The 23,531-nt window shown below is 36.1% G+C and overlaps 1 protein-coding gene across 1 annotated transcript in view; it reads left to right on the forward strand.

Moving 5' to 3' along the window:
- Window positions 1–23,531, forward strand: part of PRTG (protogenin) — a 148,763-nt gene that overhangs the window by 89,178 nt on the left and 36,054 nt on the right. The window lies entirely within an intron of this gene.

Here is a 23,531-nt window from a genome sequence, read left to right on the forward strand (position 1 = left end):
TATCTTTGCACAGTGAAAGGGTTTTGTGATATAAACATGTTTAGTAGAAGGTATAATAAAGACACTTACAACTACAATAAATGCATGAGTATAAACAGATACTCAAGGTGTAGACTACACACTTAGCTGTTTGTTGCTCATGAGTAAATTTTTACCCTTAAGCACAAAGCAGCAAGTTTATGATCATCAGCTGAATTCCTACTGGATTGTTACAGCCCCTTCTGCACATACTGGACATTTACAAGCACTCTGGCTTTCCCCGTCACAGACCACCCTTTGGTGTGCGGGCAGGAAAGAGGCACAGTGGTCCCATCCAGGAAGGCTTCATTTCCCTGGCCTTGCAGCATTAGACCAGAGTCCCTGTGAGTAAGAAGCAGTGGTGCAAATCTTTTTTCAGACCCAAGGACAGAGAACCCCACCCTCCAGTTCCTGGCAGTGGTTTTCCAGATGGCATTTTGCTTGTAATCTTGTTGTTTTGGATTTTAATTTAATCTGTATTAGGTTAAATAAGTTTCACAGTTGATCCCTGTCATGCAGCTTTATAAAGGATGAGAAGTTACATATGTTCCAGGGTGACCTTCCTTAAGCCATTGATGCTCAGATGACATTAGCGCGACCTACTGTCAAGCACTCAGCAGCATTTATCTCTAGCCACGCTTTCTCAGGGTGCCTTCTCTTTCCATAAGCATGTCATTTCATTTGGAAAATTTTAGTCAGTATCAAGTAAGAAACAGGCTTTGAGACAATTGTTGATGAAAAATCGTACATCAAGCTTAATACCTCCAATTTTTTCACTGATAGTTTAGAAATATAAACACACTGAAGATAGAAAACAGTAGATTCTTAGAGCAATCTTCTGGAATATATTAGTAGCTTATTCTAAACAGATGAGTAATTTATTAGAAAAAAAAGTAATGCTCTGCTTGTGAAAAGTTTAGAGAAACATTTTATTAAAACTTTGCCAATTGAAAACAGCTCTTTAAAATTTTTTTCTGCAGATAGCATATATATATATATATATATAAGATCCATTGATTTTTGTCAAAATCTTTTATAATCTCTATATAATAGCTTTCATCTTATAAACCTTTATTTCTTCCTGTGTTTTAAAAATAAATTGCACATGTTTACTGCCTGAGTTTTTTTATGGTATGATCCTTTGCATATGCCATTTGCGGTAATTCAGTTTAAAATAATTTTATAGTGTATAAAAATAGGAAATGATTCTGTTATAGTCCCTATACCCCATCTATTAAAATAGCCCCGTGTTTCCTGGCTGGAGTTGGGCTGAGTGGCTGGAGTAACTGCAGTGTAGGGAGGCAGAGGACTTCGTCATGACTGTAGGGCTTTCTTGTTAGAGGCACGTCCATACCCCTGGGGTTTCAGGGACAGAGCTGGAATGGTTGACTGGCAGGGATGCAGTTGTACAGATTCACACAGTTGTACAGCTGTTAATTAGATCACCTTTAAGATGCCTTCTAATTTTTAAGAGTCCTGGGATCCCATCTTCCTTTTCTTAAAAGTCACCATGGGGCCTAGCCTAGCTTATAGCAAGCGAATGGGTTTACCCCACTGAGCAACCAAGTGTTAACAGCTCTCGCTCCTTTCCTTCTTACTTTTGGCTGTTGGGGGGTGGGCAGTATCTTCTGTTAACTGGACAGCTGACCATCTGTGATCATTTTTAGTGAGAGCATCTGGCAGTAGCTGCCTGTTTAACAGAGAGTGATGTGTCTAAAGGGCAGTAGGTTAAGGGAACCCTATCTGTGTCTTACATGGCAAATACTTGCTTTTACTGGGCTTCTGCACATTAAAGATACTCTAACTGGAACTAGATTTACTAAGTGGGCTTGGAAATGAAATTTAAATGCTTTTGTTTGCTGATTCATTGTCAGTTTGAGTAGCAAACTGATGTCTCAAAATTTCATTTTCATACTAATCCCCTTCCTGATGCCCTTTTTGTTCAATTTCTGATAATTAAGTTTTCATTAAAAAAGTATGTTATTGGGACATATTCTCCTTAGTAATATATATAGTTCTTTGTTTCTGAAAAAACGAAATAGGTGAAGGAGTTCATGTATTTCAGTTCCTTTGACAGTCATTTAAAATTCTTTTTTATGTAAGGCATTATTATAGCACTAGATTAAAAAAATGTAACCAATGTGACCACTCCTTAAAACAAGAAGGATTAAACCAAGATTCAGTTGACTTACTTGTCTAATTTTCTCCCAAATCTGATTAACTAAATTTAATTGTACTTAATATTGAAAGTTATTTTAGAACATTTTACTTTAAACCCTCAAAGCTCCATTCCCTGAAATGTAGAATGTTTTGTTTTTTAAAGCGGCTAAAAAGATTCTTGTGTATTTGTTAGTGTAGTATAAATATTGGCAGAGCAGTGGAAGTATTTTAATGTTGCTAGTTTGTTCTGGTTTAATGGTTTTAAGATACACAGTTTGATTTTATTGGAAGTGGTTTACTTTGGGGGAGTTGGATAAAAAGCACTGGGCTTGTGATTTAATGTTTATATGATTTGTTCTAAATTGTGGTTTGTGGTTTTCTTCAAGATTTTGCATCTTTGTAGTGATTATTTTCACTTAGGTTTTTTACCCCCTTGGTACTTCAAGTGTTTAGTTCAGTTTAAATAGAATTTTAAAGTGTTTGTTTCATTCATCATACAATAAACTGAAGCAAAATTAATAGCACAGTTGTGCTCCCTGATAATAGGCTGATTGGAATAATTTGTTCCTCTTTTATTGTCTGTTTATTTCAGAAATTGACTTCAAATTCTGAAGTTAGAGTTTCTAATCACAAAAGGACTGTTTTCATAAGCTGATTGTCAGAAACTGTTAATTGTTTTGTCTGTGTAGAAGAAAGTGAAAAGGGGAGGATTACTTATATAGTGCTATTGTTAGTTTAGCATTTAGGACACTGATAGTAGATCATCTTTAGCTTCTATTTTGTCAAAGAATTTGTGCTATTAAATATTTCACAGCAAGCATGATTAGTGAGCAGGCTATTTAGCACCAATTGTAAAGATCTAAAATATTTAAAATCACACCTTCAAAACTTAGAGATCTCTTTTTGAGAAATCTAAAGTTAGAACTCCCAACACTAGGAGTAGGAGTCTGAAGAAACAGTCCCTGGTTAATGATGTAATCTTTTTTCTTTTTTTAAAATTTGTTTTTTAAATTAAGGAGGAAATTTGCTATACAGTGTTGTGATGGTTTCTACCATACAGCAACGCAAATGTAATTTTAAAGTCCATTAGCCAGTTTGTGTAGAAGCATGATAAAATTAAGTGAGATTTCTGGGTGTTATCTTTCCCTGTGGTATTGATAGAACAGAGTTTGGTTGCATGGTTACATATCTCATGAAAGAAAATAGAGAACTAGCACTAGTGAGCCAAATTGATCTAACCGGAGGAAGTTGTAATCTTCCCTTTCATCAAGGCAGAACAAGATTTTGTGGCATGATGATCAGAGACGCTTCATTGTGAACCTTACTATAATAGAGATTTTGTTTTCAGGAGAATTAGAATCTTTCAATTTATGAAATATGGAAGTCACGTTTTTAAAGCAAGCCTAAGTCTTTTCAGAGACTGTATTCCTCACCCCTCTCAGACAAGGAAAGCTTAGATAACACTCAGAAAATCTTTGAAAGCATGCTGCAGGTGAAAATCCGTATGATGTGGTTGGTCTGCATGCTTCTGACTGCATCACTCAAGATGGAGTAAAAAAGACATGGTATTGTGTAACAAAATCTTGCTAATGGTGAATAATTTCAGATGTATAATTCTGTACTGACTTTTAGTGTATAAATTCATTTCAGATAATCTGGTGCTTTGATAGTGACTACCAGCCCAAATACCATTACAAATGTCAGGAGTCTTTCACTGCTGAAGTAATGTATCAACAACAACATAAATATCATTAAGCATTCTGTCCAGATTAGCTTTGACTTCACAATGCAGCACTAGTTTCTGTGAGATCATTTTGCATTTATTTGTTAATAGACCATTTTTAGGATTGGTATAGACATTCCATTAACATTATTGCTATCATTTACCACAGGCAAGATCTTTGAAGACATACCCTCACATTTTTTTTGTCTCTCTTCAGTTCTTCCTGTGCTTTACCACAGATAATTTTCACTTTTAGTAGAAAAAGTTGCTTTGAACAGTATCTGATTACATTCTTTTATTCTTCTCAAATAATTACAAAATAAGTTCATTTAACTGAAGTCAGTAGACTTCTTAAAGGAATGATTTTTGGAAACCACCTGCTATGTAGGCCATAAAATTGACTATGAGTTCTAATTAAAGGGAACATTTTAAAAGTACTGTATTTCACTTCCTTCATTGTTAAATATCTTTTAAGTTATCATTTTTTAACTTTGTATTTAATCTGTTATCAAGACAAAACATGTTGGCAGTCAGAGACTTTAGGGAATAGTGAAATATTTTTTCCTAATTTACTGATAGTGAAAATCTTAAAAATTTCCTTCTATGTACTGTCCAGCAATGCCACATATGATTGATATTCAGATCACACTTTAGAACCTTAATACTTAAATTTTAAAAATTACTTAAAAAAACAAGTTGCTCAAAAGAAATGGAGCTTCTGGTGTAAAACATCCCATTACTAAAAAAAAATACTGTTTCATTAAGACAATAAAAAAGACTTTTGTTTGACAATTTGCAGCTACCTCTAATTAAAACCAGAATGTTTGTAGGTTGATGAAACTGTAAAAACTATACAAAAGTTACAGTTAATCATCTGTTTATCTTTTCTTAAATTCTTTTTCTTGGATGAAAGGTAGTCTTCCATTTTAAAATATTTTTGGTACTCTCTAGACAAAATTAGACACCTATACTTTCTGTTTGGAAAAAATCTTGCCCAGCTTTTAAGTCTTAACTCTTCTGGGAATATTTTTATGATCCCAAATGAAATCAGGCTTTCCAATAGTACATCATGTACAATACACTGTTACAGAAGCACATGGCCCTGACAGAGGAAAAGCATCAGTTGACTAGGTTTCATGTCTACTGCCTCAATTTAACTTACAAGTTCCACAGTTCATTAACAAATTAAATCCTGGTTGTTTGCCTCAATAGAGATAATAGTTATTTTAGAATGTTAGGAAGATTAAATAACATAATACACATAAGGGTTAACATTGCATTGTAAATTGCATTGTACGTCCTCAACAAATGGTAGCTGTCGTAACTGTTTTTAAAATGGTTCTTCTCTCAGGATGGAGTCTGAAAATCTGGATTTAAAAAAATTTTTTTCCCATGTTACTTTCCATGATCATTAGATGTGGAATCCACTACTTCTTGAGCTTTAATATGTGTATGAATTTATCTAGAGCCTTGTTAAAATTTACTATGTCTGGGTGAAGCCCAAAATTTTTGTATTTTTGCCCATTTTGAGAAGCAAGGGTCTAGACCAGGACTAGGCAGATTTTCTCTGTAATGAGCCAGATAGTAAGTATTTTAGGCTTTGTGTGTGCTATGAGCTGAATGTTTTATGTTCCCGCCAAATTCACATGGTGAAGCCCTAATCCATAATGTGACTGTATTTGAAGACATAGCCTTTGAGAGTGTGATAAATGTTGAATGAGGTCATGAGTGTGGGGCCCTAATCTGATAGGGCTGGTGCCCTTATAAGAAGAGGAAGAATTACCAGAGTGTTCTCTCCACCATCAGACAGTGAGAAAGTAACAGTCTACAAGCCAGGAAGAGAACTCTTATCAGAAACAGACTCCTGCCACACCTTGATCTTGAACTTCCCAGCCTCCAGAACCTTGAGAATGTAATTTCTATTGTTTAAGCCATCCAGTCCATGGCATTTTGTCATGGCAGCCTACGAAGATGAATACAGTGAGCCACATGGTCTCTTCCACAAATGCATGACTCTGGCACTATAGCACAAAGCAGCATAGAAAATTCATAAATGTATGGGTGTTGGTTATGGTCCAATAAAGGTTTGTTTATGGAAACTGAAATTTAAAAAAAATATTTATTTGGCTGTAATGGGTCTTAGTTGTGGCTCCTGGGATCTTTGGTCTTCATTGCAGCATGCAGACTTTCTAGTTGCCACATTCGAACTCTTAGCTGTGGCATGCAAACTCTTAGTTGGGATATGTGGAATCTAATTCCCCAACCAGGGATCAAACCCAGGCCCCCTGCATTGGGAGCATGGCATCTTAGCCACTGGACCATCAAAGAAGTCCCTGGAGACTGAAATGAAAGTTTCATGTAATTTTTGATGTGTCATAAATATTGTTTAAAATTTTTTTCTGATTGCTCAAAAAAAAAATGTGAAAACCATTTTTTAGCTGGCAGGTTACCCAGAGGCAGTAGGCCATATTGCTATGGTTTGGCAATTCCAGGTGTAGACCTGATAGTCTTTGCTCTTCAAAATGTGGTCCTGGGATCAGCAGCATAATCTGAAATTTTATTTAAATGTTGGATTTCAGGTTCCCCCGTCCCTTCCCCAGATCTACTGAATCAGTCTCCATTTAAACACAATTACTAGGTGACTAGTATGTACATAAAAGTGGAAACACTGGTCTAGATGACCTAGTACAGTAATATTTTTCCTAAATAGCCATGTTAATTTTTTATAACTTAATAACTCTTAGTTCTAGTTTGTTATTCTTGTTGGAAATCTTTCATAAATTTATTTTTGTGCCTTCTAGATGCCTATAATTGTCAGGCCAATGATAGTTTTTAATTTTGTTACTGCTGAACCTCTTTTTAGTCCATGTTTATTGTGCTTTTTATTGTTTATCTTCTTTCCAGTCACATTTCCCCATACTGCTCAGCTTGTTGATGTTGTTCAGTTGCTGAATTATGTCCGACTATTTGCGACCTCATGAACTGCAGCTCTCCGGGCTTCCCTGTCCTTCACTATCTCCCGGAGTTTGCTCAAACTCATGTCCATTGAGTCAGTGGTACCATCTAACCATCTCATCTGCTGTTGCCCCTTCCTCTCCTGCCCTCAGTTTTTCCCAGCATCAGGGTCTTTTCCAGTGAGTCGGCTCTTTGCATCAGGTGGTCAAAGTATTAGAGCTTCAGCTTCAACATCGGTCCTTCCAATGAATATTCAGGGTTGATTTCCTTTATACAATAAGGAAAACGTGACCTTCATGGGTATCATCATTCAATCAGTACATTTCTTCCCAAACATCCAAGGAGTGGGTGAGTCACAGACTTTCAGGTATAATCTTATAGTTTGAGTCCTATATTCCTATATTTTGTTTGCCACTGAGTACTCTTTCACAGATTCATTTTCTGATTCTCAAATATTTACCAAGTTCACCATGTGGTGGTCCCTACATTAGAACACAACCATATTTAATGTAGACAGCTCATACATTTGGGGAACTTAGGAGGAAGAATAATAACTAAATAAGCAATTAAAATAAGGTGTGATGAACTCCTTGATAGTGGAAGTCAGATTGCTGCTATGGCATTTGGCAGGAACCTCTGACCTACTTGAGGGCTAAAATGGGGATGGCTTTCAAGAAGAGAGAACATTTGTGTTGAGCTCTAAAGGAAGATCTCAGCCAGGCAAAGGTGCTGGGGCAGATACAGGTTGTGGGGGTCTGATAAAATAAAATAATATAAAGTAGGTTAAAGCAATATAAAAATATACTACAGATACAGGGCTTTAATAGACCTCATGCAAATACAGAGTTCTGAAGCTCTAGCTTCATAGCTTCTGGGTAAAGTTACCTCTGCAAAGAGGGGATAGAAGAACCCAGGAAGTACTCAAGGAATGCTGGAGTTTATGTGGGATGGCCAGGAGGTGAGGGAGACTGTTCTGGAGGAACTAAAATGTTACTATGACTAGAGTGAAATGGGAGAGGAAAGCGCCTGATAAGGCATGTGAGGGAATTCGGCTTTATCCTTAGGGCAGTGTGAAGCCATTAAATGATTTTAAGTAAGCAAGTGGCCTGATTAGATTCATGTTTAGAAATACCTTTCTGTTGCAGTGTGTAGAATATAATATAGAGAAATGAGACACAAATCAGCTCAGAACTTCTTCCCTTAAAGAGGAAATTTTGTGAACTTTCTTTTCACTTCCTGGTTCGGAGATGTTATAAACATCTGTATTCCCAAGTTTGCTCTAGACCCTACTATACATGGCAGTTTTCATGTACACAAACAGTAAATTAAAATTCCTGTAGAAAACAGCTTATTCTGTTGCTTTAAATCACTTTACACCAGGTTCAGTGGTAAAGAATCTGCCTGCTAATGCAGGAGACTCGGGTTTGATCTCTGGGTCAGGAAGATCCCCTGGAGAAGGAAATGATAGCCCTCTCCAATATTCTTGCCTGGGAAATCCCATGAACAGAGGAGCCTGGAGAGCTATAGTCCATGGGATCATAAAAGAGTCAGACACTACTTAGTGACTAAACAACAAGCAACAACTGTAACAACAAGCAACAATTGTAAAAATGTAATATTCACCAGATCAGCAACTTTGGAAATTTTTACTGTGCAGACCCTCTTCAAAAATCATTTACAAAATATTAGGTAATATTGATCCCATATCTGAAAAACAAACTATTTTAACATATAAGGGATAAGATATTTGAACCTTTGGCTTATGCCTGTCTTTAAGCCAGTTCCATAACTGTGTTAAAGTGTTCTAATTTATCCTTTGTTTTGATTGAGGAAACTCTCAGGAGGCATCCAGTCATAAATCTAATGACATATTCTGTCCCCTGAGAAAGCCTAGTTAGTCTTGATTTGGTCAGTAACTGTTACAGTGCCAAGTTAATTAAATTTTGTGTTTTTAAATGATCAGAGAAATAAAGGAAATACAACCATGGATTCCATAAACCCATAACAGAAACTGTTCTCTGAGTCCACAGCATGAAGCCAGGAGCATTTAGTAGTCACTCAAATGGAGAATATTTTTTAACTCACTCAACTGCTATTATTGAGCTTTATTATGGGCCCTGAGAGTTGCAATACTGTTTGTAAAGCATTCATTTTAGCACTGTGTGAGTACAGTGTTTTATGGAACTTAATAGGTCTCAGATAAAGAGGCTCCTATGCTTTCCTGGGGCTGGTCTCTTGGGCCCTACTAGGAGGCTTATAACACAGAAGCTCTTTGGCTTTGCAAATCAGTTGAACTCCATTTAGAAATTACTGATAATGAGCTGCAGTTACCATTAAATTAGTGTAAATTAATTACCAGCAAATAAGTTGCAAAATTGAAACCATCCCCACAACTTTCAGTTTTAACTTGTGTGAGTTATTGTTACTCCTTATGAAGACACTGCCTGGAAGATAGTGCCAGTTAGAAATGCAAGATTTCTGATGTTAAGGTTAATACAATACACATTTTTCTCAGAAGTTTCTATGTGTGTGTTCTCTGTTACTCCCCATTACATTTAAAATTCTAAAATTAGAATATATTAATCCAATACACATACTCATCAGGCCCTGGATTGGACAAAAGGAACCTGAATATAAGATGGCATGTCTGCCCCCAAAGTGTTTAACTTCAGCCTGGAGGACCTATCAGCGTTCATAGAAAAATGTGCTGATAAAATTGAGATGTGATCAGAGTATTCAAAAAGCATGAAAGATAAATGGCTAATTTTACTACTATATGATGAAAAATTGCCCAGTTGAGAAATGGAGGAAAATCATTCCAATCATAGGAGCTCAAAATGTACAAAAAGATTAAAAGAGGTAGCTTCATTGGTTTGTTAACGGCTAAATTATCGGTTGCATGGGTGGGAACTGTGGAGACTAAAACCATAGAATTAACTAGGGTCGGTGTTTTAAGGACCCTGCATACCATAAAAAGTTAGTCTTTGTCTTATATTGTATAATAAACAGTGAAGAGCCATCAAATTTAGAAGTGAGAAAATGACATGGCTTGTTTAGACAGATACCTGGTAATGATACTGTAAAGGATAGATTTAGAGAATCAGTGAGCATGGGCCCAGGAGAGGGCTACCAGACAGGAAATCAGTGAAATGGTTGTTGAAATAATCTAAAATAATAAGATGAAGTACAAACTATAACAGTTCATTGGAGAGAAGGCAGGTGTGAAATTTTGGGGGCTTAGAACTTGACTCATTACATGTGGGCCTGATGGGAGACCTTCATGTATAGCTATTATGCCTAAGGGATCTATGAAAAGATGTGCAACATCATTAGCCATTACAGAAACGCAAAGTAAAAAATTTTAACTGTAGTAGGATAACACTGCATACATATTAGAATGACTAAAAAATCTGTAAATGTCCAAACTGCCAATAACAAATGCTGACATGGATACAGAACACCTGGAACTCTTATGCATGATTGTAGGAATGCAAAATGGTACAGCCACTCTGGAAAACAGTTCAGTGCTATCTTATGAAGTTAAATATGCCTGTACCATGCGACTCAGCAGTCCCATCCTACGTGTTTGCCCTAGAAAAAATGAAAATGGATGTTCACACAAGAACCTTTGCACAGAATGTATAGCTCAATTTACAGTTCCCACAAACTGGAAACAGCAGTTTTCCTTCATTGAGTGAGTAAATAAACTGTGATATAGCCATATAATTGAGTTACTCCTCAGCAGTGGAAAGCAATGAACTATATGGCTACTTGCAGTAGTTTGTTGATGGATATCACTGGCATCATGCTGAGTGAAAGAATCCATTCTCAAAATACACTCTGTATTATTCCAATTATGTGACATTCTTGAGAAGTCAAAACTATAGGGATGGAGAACAGATCAGTGATTGCCATAAATTAGGGGTGGGAGCAGGATTAACTACAAAGAGGCAGCACTGGCAGTTTTTTGATACTATGAAATTTTTCTGTTTTCTGATTGTGGTGGTGGTGCATAAACCTGTGCATGTGTTGAATAGAACCATACACCCCCAAAAGGTCAGTTTTCAAATTCAAAATAGAAGAATGAGGGCCTTGAGATCAGATGGCCAGTGTTTGAATTCTAGGTGTCCTCACATTGGTGTGATCTTGGTTAAGTTACTGTACCTCCATAAACCTCAATTTGCACAATGTTCAGAATATTGAGAATTAAATGCACTAGAACATGCTCAACCCTCAACACAGTGCTCTTGTATGTAGTAAGTGCTCTGTAGCTGTTAGCTGCTTATAAATCTGATTAGGTGAAGAAGTTGGACTGATTCTCAAGAGTCCTGAATGGATGATACTTCACTGGAGTAGAGCTTCAGGAGTAAGACCGGATTTGGAAAAGTGGGGGATTATTTAGTTCAATTTTGATTGTATTGGGTTGGAAAGTTTGGTGTTCTGATGGAGACGTCTCTAGGAGCTTAATATATGGTTTTGATTTCAGAAGATCTGAGATAGTGAATCATTGCTGTACACTTTGGAGTTAAGCCTACACACTGATGCTGTCCTGCTCCAAGGGACCCAACATCTTTTTGTCTGAGCTGCAATTACTTGAGTGGAAGAAACCATTTGTCAGCATAATTGTAAAATGAAAGACATTTTCAGGAAATGTCTTTCCTGAAAGGTCATTTTCAGGAAAGTGGGGCACATTCAACAAATCTCATTGAAATTTTGGATGAGGTCATGTTTATATTCTTAATTTGGTATAATTCTAAACATTTATCAGTTTTTTACTTGCTGCAAAAGATAGAAGAATTTTGATTAAGAAGGAAGCAAAATGGATCAGGCAAATCATTTCTGCTATATTATGGGAGAAATATAGCTAGCAAATTCCAAATTGTATTTTGAATTGTAGCAGATCACAGAGGATATTTTGCACTCTTCAGTGTTTGAAAGCCATTTTGTAATTTTTTGGTAACTCAGTTGAATGCAATAGCAGTACTGGTATAATTTGTTTCTGCCTCTTACATGCAGAGGCCTGCAGAGAGTGTTAAAACGACAGTGCCCCCTGGAAGAATAAATGCCTTCACTCTTGTGCTGTATATTGCGCGGTCTCAAAATTGTATCAGTGGCACCTTACGGGACGTTACACTCAATTTTCCCCCACTTTAGAAAAGATCATTTTGGTGAGAGAAAAGGAAGGTGGCAATAAATGCCTGTATTTTCGTAAATATTTTTCTCTTTGTTTAAAAATTAAGGTTCAACTTTCTGTATCAAAACCAAAAAAATAATTGGGAAAAGAATTTTGATGGTTTTTCCTGAACTTTTATATGCTTAGTCTTGAATAGTCATCACCTTTCAAAATACTCTAAAACATGAAAAGCTCTGTGAAAAACATCTGTCTTGTTATTAAATGAGGTGTAATTTGTGAACAAAAACCTTACTCCTTTTTTTCTTTTTTAAGATAAAGCAAAGTTGTTTTTTTCCCAAGAACAAAATTGGTGCATTTGCCTAAATTGGTCATCACTTTTGTAGATTTGAAGTTGTTTTACTGCTTTAGCAGCTGTGTGGTAAGTTTTCTAGCAGACAATAGTGGTGGGAAGGGGGACTCAGTTGCATCTGGTTTCTCTTTGTAAAATGCCTGAAAAGTTGATATTTAGTAGTTTTCCTGAGAAAGAGGTTCATCAGTAGAAGAACTTTTTTAGTACCTAAATTAGCTTGCTGTGCTTCATATGCCTATGTTTTGTTTTCTTTAAAAAAAAAAAATGGGGAGAGAAAGAAAAGAATAAAGAAAATCATCTACCCTAAAACTGCATAGCACAGATAACCCTTTGACCTTTGGCACTGGGTAAAGATTTACAGTACTTCTGGAGCCTCACTTCTCATGCCTGACTGAAAAGAATCCTAAATAAAGTAAGGCCCCTGTGGAGATGGAGAAAATAAGCAGGGTAAGGAAGTTCCATTATTTCAAGTAGCTCTGTTTTTTTTAACCAGTTTATGAAGTGAAATACCAATTGTGATGTGTTTCCAGTTTTGAGTCTTATGTCACTTAAGTATGAAGTCTGATGTTACAGTAAAGAGTTGGGGATGCAGGAAGCAAAGTGTCCTTCTCCATTTCCTTCATTCTCAGCAAATATCCCTTCCTGCTGCCTTCCTCAAAGTAAATTTCCACCTGAAATATCTTTTCTTTACAGCAGTATCTCTTCTTTAGGGAAAGCAGAACAACAGAAAGCTTATTAAAAAAAAAGGCGCTATTGAAATACAGATGAGAATGGAAATTGCCAGTTGTTTCTTTCTCTGTATGTTAAGTGGTCAAGTTTTCCTTGAGATATCAAATATAAAAAGTGTATGAGAACAAAATTAGTTCCATGGTTTGTCTCCCGAAAAAGTATTCTTAAAATTTTATTTTATTCAAGTATAGTTGATTTACATTGTTGTGTTAATTTCTGCTGAATGGCAAAGTGATTCAGTTTTATATATATGTGTATATATATACACACACATTCTTTCTTAAAATACTCTTTTTCATTATGGTTTATCACAGGGTACTGAGTATAGTTCCCTGTGCTACACAGCTAGGACCTGGTTGTTTATCCATCCTGTATATAATAGTTTGTATCTGCTAATCCCAAATTCCCAATCTATCCCTCCCCACAGAAAAAGAATTTTTAACTTCATTCCAAATGACACAAATTAAGATCTTTGAAGAAACTTTTACTATCTAATGATGTTCACATCTATTTAATAATTATTTAACTAACTCTTTTACATTGAATCTTTATGTTTCTCTCTCCTGAAATATTTCAGTTATCTCTATAACCCTTTGTATTTATATTTCGAAGTTTGTTAAGTTTATCTTCTGTTACGTTTTCTGCTTCCTTTCTACATGTGGTAATAAAACCTCATTAAAATGGTAACAAATGAAAGCCATGTTTCCTTGGTATTAGGAAGACACTCATAGCTATTGATCAGCTCTTGACTGTTTTATAGTGCAGAACATTCCCAGTGGTAATTTTATGAATGAAGGAAAAACTTCAGTATGCCTTTCCTTCTTATTTTTAAAAATCTGTAAAGCATGGTAAAATGCTTTACATGAATTGCAAACAGTTTTCTTTACAGAAGGGAAAACTTGTTGTGGGAAATTAAATCAGTGGTATCCATTAATTGTCAACCTTCAGACCACTCTGGAAGTTTCTGGTCAATGTAAAGAATCTTTAGATGTGTGAGATCTTTAAAGATGTAAGTAAGTTAAAGGAGAGAAGGTTTTTTAAATACCACATTAGTGAAAAAAAAAAAAACCACATTAGCACATGAAAGAAACTTCAGAGTGAATAGAAAAAAACATTTGCTGCATAACAGTAATTATACTTGAGGGTTTTGTTTTGTTTTTGTTTTAAGCTTGTTCTTAAAAAAACTTAGGGCAAATGAAATGTTAAGCTTATACCAGTTACACACACCGTGAAGTAGAGGGGAGCTATAAGACAGGCATTGCTGTAGGAAAATATTTTTTATCTTAACGCTTTAAAAATATTTTTGTATGTTTCATAATATACATAATAGGACAGTCGCATATGTGTATATTATATATATTATAAAGAGTGTACATATTATGAGTATGCTTGCTAGAAAAAATTATTAATGGGTAAAATGAAAAAAATGTGGAGACCACTATTCTAAAATAATTGATTATATCTACGTAACTACCCAAATCATGAAGCTTTACAACTAGAAGAGGAAAAAGATGTTATAATCAAATCACCGTATAAATTACATTAATAATTGTAAGCTTTTGTAGGTGCTGTGGTAGAAAAGTATACAGAGTTGTGAGTTAAAGGGAACACTACATAGTTTGCTGGTAAGGATCTGGTTAAGTTTCCCTGAGAAACTGATAATGAATTAAGATCTGAAGAATAACAGAAGTTAACTAGGTGAAAGACCCTGGTGGGATAATGAGAGATTTAAAGGAGGCATGGCATAAACCACAGTCATAGACTCAGAATCAAAATAGGCTAAATACTGGTGTATTTTCCTATTTAAAACAACTTGATTTAACATTTGATTTGGATAAACTGCTGTGATATCATAATCCTGACAGAGTTTATTGATATTGTACTTTTCCATTTTGAGGTGTTTGAACTCTTGAAAGATTTTGCACATCTCAGAATGTAGGCTGCCCTATATAAGCAGAGGCTTCTTAAGTTGGCCAAGATAGCCTAACTCTATTGACCCTTACCTTATTATAGAAACTAGAGTGGATGCTTCAGCTGAAGGTGAAAATGGCATCTTGACTTTCTCAGCATGCCAGACATTAACAATAACTTAGGAAATCTGTGCGGACAGTAGGCATCACATTTTGCCTGTTTATCACAGTTGATACATCTTTCCTGGTAGAATATGTAAATATATCTCGCTTGACATTATTGAAAATTTATATACCTCCTAACTTCCTTCTAAGGAAGATTTGGAGTAACTCAATATAGAAACACAAAATTCAACAAAATTAAAAAGAAATAGGTGATGTAAGGCCAGAGTTGGTGAGGTTTTGGGATTAAAGAACCACTCATATTAATAGTGGGAGTATAAATTGATACACAGCTTTTCTAGGGATAATTAGGCAACTCCAAAAGCGGGTAGAATAATATATACACACTCTTTTACCCAACAACTCCATTAACAGAACCTACCATAAAAAGGTATTCTAAACATGCACAAACATTTAACCACAGAGATGCTCACTGTAGTATATGGGGTCATTTATTAACTGTGAAAATCTGGAGAAAACCGAAATAGTCAGTTTTTTGTTGTTTAGTCACTAAGCTGTGACTCTTTGCAACCCCATAGACTGTAACCCTCCTGTCTCCTCCGTCCCTGGGATTTCCCTGGCAAGAATCCTGGAGTAGGTTGACATTTCCTCCTCCAGGGAATCTTCCGGATTCAGGACCGAATCAGAATCTTGGCAGGCAGATTCTATACTGCGGAGCCACCTGGGAAGCACTAAAGAGGTTTAATAAAATAAACTATGGTACATCCATACAGTTTGAATAAATGTAGACATTAGAAAGAATGTTTTAGGATAGTGTTTAATAATATGAGTAGTTATCCATAGTATATTAACTGAAAAAGATTATAAAGTAGAAAATATACTGAATATGGGTGCATATGGATAGGAAATGGGAGGAAAAACAACACACTAATGTTCACAGTGCTTATCTCTAGGTGCTAGTTTTAAGAATATTTTATTTTTTTCTTTTGGCTTGTCTGAGTTACATAAATTTTCTGTAGACATATTTTATCATAATGAGAAAAAACAGTACTTCATCTGGATGACCAAGTATGATGATTTTTAGTATGGTTTCCCTTTCTTGAATACACTCCCACTCTTTTCATAAAAATGGCCTTTTGTCTCGGAAGAAAAATCATGGTAGATGGGCCTTAATTTTGACCCTACAAAACTATAGAAACTACTTTGGAACACTCTTTTTAAAAGACCCATTTTTTTATGCACATATCCACTCTGAGAAATTACAGTGATTGTTTCAATCATATTCTCTTTCCCATGTTGACTGAATTGTACACTTTATGGCCGTGATTTCTTAGTTTACTCTGTTCTCAAGCTGTGTGTATTACAAATTGGCATTCCATTGTGAGTTGTTGAGAGTTAAGGAAAGAATCTGTATTTGCATTACTTATACACAGAATCTCAGATATTTCTAGAAATCTTTTAAGAACCTAAAACTGTATTGGTACTTTGCATTGTCTTGTCAGGTTAGAGTGCTGTACAAATATTCATATGGATAAATGTAGATAAATAGATAATAGAGATAAAATTGTCCACTAAGAAAATTACACTGTTCTGGAGTTAGGAAAGCTTTTGAAACTATGTGAGTGTTTGAAAGTCGCTTAGTTGTGTCTGACTCTTGCGACCCCATGGACTATACAGTCCATGGAATTCTCCAGGCCAGAATACTGGTGTGGGTGTCTGTTCCCTTCTCCAGGGTATCTTCCCCAGCCCAGGGATTGAACCCAGGTCTCCTGCATTGCAGGAGGATTCTTTACCAGCTGAGCCACGAGGGAAGTCCTATGAAATTTGAAACTATGAAAGCCCTCTGTGAAACTATGAAATCTAACAAATTTGCAGTTACAAAAAATGTGGATTTTAAGATTTATTTCCCTTAATAAAACCAAAACCCTATGTTGAAGTCATAGTCTGACCTGTATAATAGTCTTGCCAAAAACATTTAGTCTGAATCTGACAATGAGGAAACAATTATTATAGATAAATCCATATGTGAGATAATCTGTAAAACATCTGGACAGGATTCTTCAAAGAATGTCATTGTACGAAAGATAGGAATAGGACAGGGAACAGTTCTAGATGAAGAAGCAGTGATCCTCAGGTGGATTTAGGAATTGGGGATAAGAGATGTAAAGGGTATTATCAGTAGGAAATTTAAAAACAAACTATATATCAGATAAAATCATGTTTTTGTTAAATCTACTGGATGTAATAATGGTATTGTGGTTATATAGGACAGGATGTCCTTGTTCTCAGGGGAATCATGTTCAAGTATTTAGGTGTAAAGTGTACTGATTACAAAAGAAAAACTGTGTGTGTATATGTATATTTGTACATATGCACATACAAACAAGGAAAATATATCAAAATGTTTAAAAAATAATTTAAAAGGTTAAAAAAGCACTGTGTGTGTTCATTTGCTTCACTGTGTCCAACTCTGTGTGACCCCATGGACTGCAGCCCTCCAGGCACCTCTGTCCACGGGATTCTCTATGCAAGAATACTGGAGTGGGTTGCCATGCCCTCTTCCAGAGACTCTTTCCGACCCAGAGATTGAACCCATGTCTCCTGCATTGCAGGCAGATTCTTTACAAAAATACCCTGTGCTGTGTGGTTAATCAGTTCCTTCAAATTGAGAGTGCTTATACAATGATTATGCACATGGTTAAAACGACAGCAGTTATGAAATAACTGATTATATAAAACAGTTTTCTAGTGATGTGTGGGATATTTAAACGTTATGTCAAGTGGTATACATTGTAGTATAATTTTACCTCCTGAGAAATAAAGTTCAGAAAATCAGATTCTTTCTCATCCTGCAGAGTAGCCCCTCCAGTTAAAGCTTATTTGAGGAACTAAAAACAAATTATTTCTTTAAACAACTAAATGTTTCTTCTATCCATGGAATATTTATAAAATGATATTTATAATAATATATCTCCTTTGTGTGGGGGTGGGTCCACCACATGGCTTGTAGGACTTTAGTTTCCCAACTGGGAATTGAACCCAAGCCACAGCATTGAAAGCACTGCATCCTACCACTGGACCGCCAAGGAATTCCCTATAATAATATAGTTCAGGTTGAATGTAAGAAACCTTTAAGTATTCTGTTGAATATTTTATTTACCAGAAAATATTTTTAGTTTAATTCCATATGCTCAAGTTGTTTCTGGTTCTCTATCATATGTGTTGAAAACTATTTAAAGATATATTGAATAACTGCCAAGCACTCTCAAACATTTTCAGTGTCTTTCACTACCTGAAAGACTTAAGATTTATATAAAATTTGGGTGGACCACTTATAGTCAAGTAACATGGTAATGACCTGCACCTGCTTGTATCAAAGAACTTTCAGAATTCTCTTATCTGTTAACATCAAAATCAATTTCAAAGTGATAAATTCAGCAAAGATGAAATAAATTGCTGTAACAGTGCTATATGTGAGCTCTAAAGGAGGTGTGAATAAATAACACAATAATGTTTTATCACTATGACTGATGAAGCTTATATTTCACCAGCTTGCATTTCATACTTGAGAAGAAATTTTAGACTGGTTTCAATCTGTCTACCTGCTTCTCTCCCATCCTGTAAGCATGCTTTTAACTGCCGAGGGCTGAGATTTGGAGGAATGGTTATCAAACCACAGATGTTTTTGCCATGAAACTGTGCACCTCCAACCAAGTCACCGTGGTTCAGGAGATGATAGATTGTATTTTCATGTTGCCTCACAAAAAGGTCAAAATGGCATGGTGAGCCCATGACAGTGAAAGGGAGAAATGTTAGTCCTGGAAGGAAATTTATTTCATGGCTTCAGGGGAAGTGTGGTTGTCATGAATAGGCTCTCTCTGTCAGTCTATAAAAATATTGTTTGTAAGGCAATGATGTATGTCAGACAGACAGTGTCTGTGTGCTGGCAGACAGAGCAGCTACTTAAACAAATGCTGAGCCAAGCATAGTAGCAGAAGTCAAGTACTTTGGATGTTTTTAGGGGTAAGGATTGCCCTTGATAGAAATATCAACTTAAAGGAGTTTACTTCATTTTCTGTAACAACTTTAAGTAAACTTCCTTTGAACATTTTATAGCCTCTTAAAATGCACCCCCTCCCCCCAATTCTGACACTTTTCTGGTGTTTGAAATTCTTGTCATTGGCAATTGCTCTGTTTTATTCATTTTTATTAATTCACTTATTCATTTGAAATTATTCAGGAACATATGTGTCGGGCCAGCCTTATTAGCACTCCTCCTATAAGGATGTTATCAGTTTTGAGACTGACAGAGCAGGTAAGCCCCTGCTCTTTTGGAGTCTTTCTTTTTCTCCTCCCAGCCTGTAGGAATTATCAACCATGAGCATAATTCCATGAATTGATGTTGTGGTAAGAGAGGTTCAGTGGCGGTCAAAATTAGACAGTTGAGGTGATTTTCTTCCACAGAAATTCCCAAAGGGAAAGGAATGCCATACAAAAAGAAGATAAAAGATCAAAAACTGTGTTTGTTGGAGTCTCCGGTATCATTTTCAGATTTGTTTTCTCAGTGTTTGGATGTAAATCAGATTCATTCATGGCAGTGTTGAAGTAGAAATCTTCAACCCCAAATATTTCTTATCCAGACAGCCCCAAGTAATACATTTATCAAAAATGAAAAATAGATTTTCAAAGTCTTGAAAGTCTAATAGATATATAAAAATGAAATCACATAATTAAGAAAGAAATGTCAGTATCACAGTGTAATTGGGAAAGCCTCATACTTCTGGATTTTGCCAAACAATCCCAGTCTTTTGGGGAAGGTTTTTAAAATAGAGGTGAACAATAGGGTATACTTACTTTGGTAGGAAACTAATTCTCACACGTCACATACAAAGAACTTTCTTCCAAATTATCCTAAACGCAGTAGGAGAGGGGATGTTTTTACTGGGAGTGAGAGGTGTTATTTGTCTTCAGCCCCTTGGAGTGGGGAGGTACAGAACAAAAGGAACTGAGTCATTTCAGGTTTAAACAAATACTCAGCCATCAGCTTCTGTAGAGAGCTGTTCTGCAGAACACTTAAGGAAAGTTGGGAGAGTGGGAGATTGCCCACTCCATCTGCCATTCTATCCATTTTACACTCAAATAAATATTCTGTATTATCACAGAACAGATTAATAACAATTTTGGCATGGTGATCATAAAAAAAAACCTTTCTTTAAATTTAAATTCAAATGAAGTGAATTATGTTTATGATTAACAATCCCTTACAGAAATTCAGTTTAACAAAAGAATGAATTTTTAATTTAGGTTTAAAATTTGCATTGTTTTAGCTAAAAATCCTTTGCTTTTAAATCAGAACACTAGCACGTTTATGTAAGGCATTATTTCAACCTTCCTGAACTAACTTTTTCCATGCTTAACATAAATCTGATGATACAAGACAAAGAAACCCCTCTTAGAGGAGACTTGCTCTCCTAATTTGCAACATGGTTTAGAGAGAAGAGAAACACTAGTCTTTCACCATTTAGATAACTTAAAGGCAAATCACATCATTCAAATGTGATTTGTGTTTTTGTTACTTTGCTTAAACATGGCATTTTAGAGTTATTTCACTCTGCTTTCCGTTCCCACCCATCCCCCTTAGCGTTTTTTCTGCTCCTCTGCTGTTGGACCAGACTTGGTCTGGCCCCAGATTCTATGTCAGAGGCCATGACCCAGGTGTCACAGTGGTGCGTACTGCTGGCTCTTCTCTGAATAATTATATGGGGGTATTGTGTTAGAAGGACCGGCTTGGGGCAGTGCAGTCACCCTGGCTATCCAGACCAAGGAGCTCTCCAGTCGAACCACAAGGGAACAATGGGCCTGAAAAAGCTCACACAAAACCTGGTAGCACAAAAGATTAAATTAAAAATGGACCTTTGGCCAGACACTAGTTTCATCCCTCAAAATGTCACCTTTCTTACTTATTCTGAGCATTTCCTACTTACACAGTGTTCATATATTGACCTTCTAGCAGCAGATTTTCAAATCGCTACTTTCAGGTTACCTCGACATATATATTCTAATTTATTTGATTATTTTTAATCCTTTGAGGATATCTTAATTGTGACACTGTTGCTAGTATAAGTAAAGCTTTCTTTAGCAGTGGTTTAAGTATTTTAAAGTAATACATAGTGATTTTTAGCATTGGTGGTACAGTGGTGAGCATAGCTGCCTTCCAAAGTAATACATAGTGATTTTTAAGGTAACACTTTTTGTCCTCTTAAGATGTTTTATTAAGCTGTCTGTAAATTGAACAAGTGGCAGAGGACTGTACAGAGGAGATGTGATTGCTTTACCTTCCTCTGGCCCTAGGAGGATTATTTTTCCCACCACCTGAGAAGTTTCCATTGAAGGATGGGTAATAAAACTCATTGTCTTCACAAGGTTTGAATGTTAGAAATGTCAGAGGTAGACTCACTCTGTGGAGTATGAGTTTTCTCATGGTCCTGATCTCAAGTTTTCTCTTAATCTTATCTACTTCTGATCTGTCCACATGGGCCTGGCTCTTGTCAAGGCTTCTGGAGCCTCACCAGCAAGCCCCAGTCAGAAGAAACAGAGGCTTGGTTTTCATGACCCTGATGTTATCTCTTATTATTTGTCCACAGCTAAATACTTTGTAAATAATTGTCTTCTAGTATGCATTATCCAGGAAGCCAAACTTCTAGAAATGTCAGTATCATCGCAAAGAATCCATAAATGGTGTCCATCAGTTTTACCATCTGTCTTTATCACCAGTCAGAGAGCACTTGGTCTTTACTAGCATTTGGGGGAAAGTATTGGTGTAAGAGCTTCCTACAAAGTGAGCTTCCTTCTAGTTTTTACCTTCGAACTTGTGTCTTACGTCCCCTGCTTTGACAGGCGGGTTCTTTATCACTGGCACCCTCTGGGAAGCCCTAAGGGTGGAATAGTGACCAAAATCCAGAAGAATTGCAACTCTTTAATTGTTTTCTCCTCAAAGTAAATTTTATTCTTATTGGTTAAATGTTTGATTATTTGTTTTTTTTTCCTACTTGTGTATTTGATTACTTTGAATGCATATCAATATCACCCACTTATTCAGAGCCTACTTTAGAGATAACCTAAACCCGGAATCAAGCCAAATAAAGGGTGGAAGTCATAAAGCCACTCAGTAGAGAGGATGACATTCTTCAGAATGTGTTCTCTTAATTTTACACTTGTTCTCACATTTTGCTCTCTGATTTCTTAAATATCCGTGATTATAAAACCAGGACCCCTGATTTTATCACATATCCCATAAGCACAGTATTGAAGCTGAAGGACAATAAAAGCAAGTTTTAAAAAGCCCAACTACTCTATGTTGTAGAAGATATACTAAGTGAACTTACAGTAAGCCCAGCTTATTTTTAGCATACTAAAGAATCAAAGAGGTTTGAAATAGATTGGGGGGTATTTTATACAGAAAAATGGTTACTTTTTTGAGGGAAGTCAGTTTACTTATATAGAAGTATATTTATAAAATAAAAATAATTCTTATTTTATAGTGTTGTTGTAAGGATTATTTAAGATAAATGCAAATAAACATATAGTAGTTTGTTGGCATATAAAAGGTAATACATTTTCCCAACAATTCTTTAATATTATTATCACAGCAGTTCATATTTATTGTAGAACAGTTACAGGAAGCAAAGTAATTAAAATTTTGCCATATAGAGTCAGATACCACTGTTAACATTTTGTTACACATCATAATAATAATGCACTTTCATTCCCTTCATAACTCTGCCTCAGATGTCCCACCGCTTCCTTGCTCTTTAACTCTGTGTTTCCTGCTATCTCTAACCTCACCGCTTTCTGATGAATTTATTCTGTTAAAGGACCTCCATAACCAAATGTCATTCTTACCTTTGATGCTGTCTCTGCAGCTTTGGATATTGTCAACCAACCTTCTCTTGGTTTCCATGGTATTTTACCTTGCTGGTTCTCCTCAGGAGTCTTCAAGTCCACTTCCCTTCCTGCCCTCAGTTTCTAGTCCTTGCTGTCTTTTCTGTCCTGTGACACCCCTTCTTCTGTGTGAATGACTGCTGAATGTGGTTCTTCATCCTGCCTGTTGGCTCCAGTCCACACTTTGAGTCACCTGCTGGTCAGCTCCACTCCAGTGCTTCGCTGGCATCTCATATTTGGCATGTCACTGGCTCCACCAAGCATATTCTCTTCTATTTCTGTCGGTCAACCCAGGCTGGAAGCTCGGGAACTTTCTTACTCCTTCTCATTCATCCTTTCTCTCAACAGTCTCATTTAGTCAGCTATTTCCCAAGTATACGTAATAAAATCTGCCTGGCTCTCAAAGCCCTCTGAGGTCTCACCCCCAGCCCAACTTTTCTTTGAGACCCTCACTCATGCACCCTATACTGAGCACTTCTTCACTCATCC

This window comes from Muntiacus reevesi, chromosome 7 (genome assembly GCF_963930625.1).
Source record: "Muntiacus reevesi chromosome 7, mMunRee1.1, whole genome shotgun sequence".
In the NCBI taxonomy this organism is placed as follows: domain Eukaryota; kingdom Metazoa; phylum Chordata; class Mammalia; order Artiodactyla; family Cervidae; genus Muntiacus; species Muntiacus reevesi.